Consider the following 3396-nt stretch of genomic DNA (forward strand, 5'->3'; position numbering starts at 1 on the left):
TGTTCAGCCTCCATGTGATACCGGACTTTCTTTGGTGGCTTTTGGTATTGCGTTCTAATTTTATTCCCTTGTGGTCAGAGAGAATGCAAGGTATAATTTCAATGTCTCTGAATTTAGACAAGTTTGCTTTGTGGCCTAAACTGTGGTCTATTTTAGAAAATGTTCCATGTGCTGCTGAGAAAAATGTGTATTCTGATGCTTCTGGGTGAAATGTTGGGTAGATATCTGTTAAGTCTAGTTGATCTATACAGCTGTTTAGATCTGCGGTTTCTCTGTTGAGTTTTTGCCGAGTTGTTCTATCTAGTGGGGAGAGTGGTGTGTTAAAATCCCCAACAATTAATGTCTTTGGATCTATATGGGATTTGAGGGAAAGTAGTGTTTCTTTGATAAATTTGGGGACTCTATTGTTTGGCGAATATATATTTAGAATTGTAATATCCTCCTGAAGGAGAGATCCTTTAATTAACATGTAGCAACCTTCTTTATCTCTTCTCACAAATTTTAATTTGCAGTCTATTTTATCTGATATTAGGATTGCAACTCTCACCTGTTTATGGGGGCCGTTTGCTTGGTAGATTTTGTTCCAGCCTTTAACCTTGAAAATGTGTTTCTTTTTCGGGCAAGATGTGACTCCTGCAGGCAGCAGATAGAAGGGTCTTGTTTTTTAATCCAACCAGACAGTCTATGTCGCTTAATTGGAGAGTTCAGTCCGTTAATGTTAAGAGATAGGACTGAGAGGTATTTGGGAGTTCCTGCCATGTTATCCACCTTCTTGGGGGCTGTAAAACCTGGGTTCTTCCTATGGTTCTTGGATTCTGCTTTTGGGTGCAATTTTTTGGCCTTTATTGCGGTCTTGTTGGTTTTCTATGTGTAGGACATCTTTAAGAATCTTTTGTAGGGCTGATTTAGTGGAGATGTATTGTTTCAATTTTTCTTTGCTATGGAAGGTTTTCATTTGGCCTTGAGTTATGAAGGAGAGTTTATCTGGGTACAGTATTCTTGGTTGATAGTTGTTTGTTTTTAGGGCATGGCATACATCATTCATGGCTCTTCTTGCTTTGATTGTCTCTACTGAGAAATCTGAGGTGATTCTAATTGGTTTCCCTTTATAGGTGATTAATCTTTTCTCCTTGACAGCTTTAAGGATCTTTTCCTTGGTTTGAGTTGATCCTGTGTGGATTATAATGTGACTGTGGGATGTAGTATTCTGTTGTGGTCTATTTGGGATTCTAAAAGCTTCTTGTATCTGAATAGTCCTATCTTTTTGTATGGTTGGGAAGTTTTCTGCTAGGATCCTGTTAAACAAATTTCCTAGACCATTAACTTCTGTTTCTAGGTGCTCCTATACACCTATTATTCTTAGATTAGGCCTTCTGATGGTGTCTTCCAGGTGTTGGATAGATCTATCATATTTCTTGGACTTGTCTTGGATAGTTGTATGTTCTTTCTCTATAATATCTAGGCTGTCTTCAATCCCTGAGATTCGATCTTCTGCATGGTCTCACCTGCTGTCCAGACTCTCTACTTTGTTTTTTATCTCTTTTCCTTCTAATTGGTCAGCTTTGATGGCTCCAAGTTCTTTGTTGAAGCTCTGTTTTAGGTCTTGTATGAATTTCTTTACTTCCTTAATTTGGTGTTCAGTGTTTGTTCTCAAATCACTTAGTTGATTGGTTATGGTTTCTTTGGACTCCCATTCCTTCTGTTGGGTTCCATTCAGCATTCCCTTTGTGGTCTCCCTGACTTCCTTCAGCTCTTTGTTAATGTATTCCATGAATGCCTTTAGTGATCTTTGTGTATTCTCTCCCTGGTCTCTCAATACCTGTATTACTCTTTGATTAGCTTCCTCCCGTTCGTGAGATTCCTGCAGTTCTCTTTCTTCCCGTTCGTGGGATTCCTGCAGTTCTCTTTGAGTGTTCTCAGCCTGTTCACGCCATTCCTCCCTTTCTTTTTGAGTATTCTGAAGTTGTTCACGCAAATCCTGTATCAGTTTTTGAGTAGCTTCCTCACGCTTATGATATTCCTGAATAAATTTTTGGGATGCCTCCTGTCTCTCCCTATCACGCTCATACAGAGTCCTTTGTAAGTTGTCAACTTCTCATTTATCATGTTTGCCAGCAGTGTTTGTAGAGCTATTTTGGAACTCTCCTCTGGATTATTCATTATCTGTTCTGACCCCTGATTATCGAGATTCGGAATTGAGATACCCGGATTTGCCCTTTTTTTGTGTTTTTCCGGCTTACTCTGCCCATTTGAGATGAAAATAGCACCAGTTTTGTGCTAGAACACTATCTTAAGGCAACCATCAAACAAAGTTTGCATTTGTACAGTCAATAATCTACAGATACAATCTAGTTCATCGGATACATCTATTCAACATCAAACAACTATATGTTAATGGGCTTCGAATGGCAGAGAAGAATTTGGAAAACCAGAAATTATTAGGGTTAGGGAGAGATGTGGGTAAAAAATAGGAATAGATTGGTATGGGGTGGCACAGGGAGAGTTAACTATGTCCTAATCTCAATGCAGGAAATAGGTTGGGTATAATGCAAGTAGAGAGAGAGAGAAAAGAAGAAAGGGAAAGGGAAATGAAAAGAGACCAGAAAAAAATAGAAATGTAAATTTTAATATAATTATGGAGATTAAAATACCATCTATTTAGAGAGGAATGTGAATATATTGGGAGAAGGGAATGAACCTAGAGGAGATGTGAAAAACTTTAAAAAAATGCTTAAAATATTATATAGGCATGAAGAGGTAGTACTGCTATCAAGGAATTTAAGTCTCAGAGGTTTTGAATTGAGTAATAAATTTGTGGATTAAGTGTGTACACAATGGGGGATAGGGTCTACTAGTTAACTTCGGGTTTATCTGAGGATGTGCAGGACAAGAGTTAAGTCACATAAGGAAGAACAAAAGAGAGGAAAAGGTGAAAAAGGATAAGAAAAGGAGAAAAAAGATCAGAAGTTCAGTAGAGCTAGACAAAAGACAAAAAGATAATTAAGAAAGAAAGTAAAAGAGAGAGAAGACAAGAAAAGAAAGGAAAACGCACATTCACATATTCCTAAAAAAAAAATTATAAGAGGAAAAAAAAGTTACTGGAAAACAATTTTTTTTCAAAAAAGGCAAAAATTAAAGATTAATAAAAGTTTTAGAAAAGGAAAAAATTTTATATATATATAAGGTACCAAAAAAAAAAAAAAGAAAAAAGAAAAGGAGAAGAAGAAAAAAGAAAAAAATGTTCCTTGATTTTTTTTTTTTTATTTTTTTGGGAGGGGTGGGAAGAATCCTGTATCTCCCTTTTGTCTGTAATCAGCCTCTTGTTGGAGTCTCTGGTCAGGTTGAGGTCCTGTAGCTTGATTGGTTTCTTAAGTTGGTTTGTTCAAACTGGCAGAA

The sequence above is a fragment of the Dipodomys merriami genome, unplaced genomic scaffold, assembly GCF_024711535.1.
Source record: "Dipodomys merriami isolate MVZ:Mamm:240054 unplaced genomic scaffold, mDipMer1.0.p SCAF_523, whole genome shotgun sequence".
Taxonomy (NCBI): Eukaryota; Metazoa; Chordata; class Mammalia; order Rodentia; family Heteromyidae; genus Dipodomys; species Dipodomys merriami.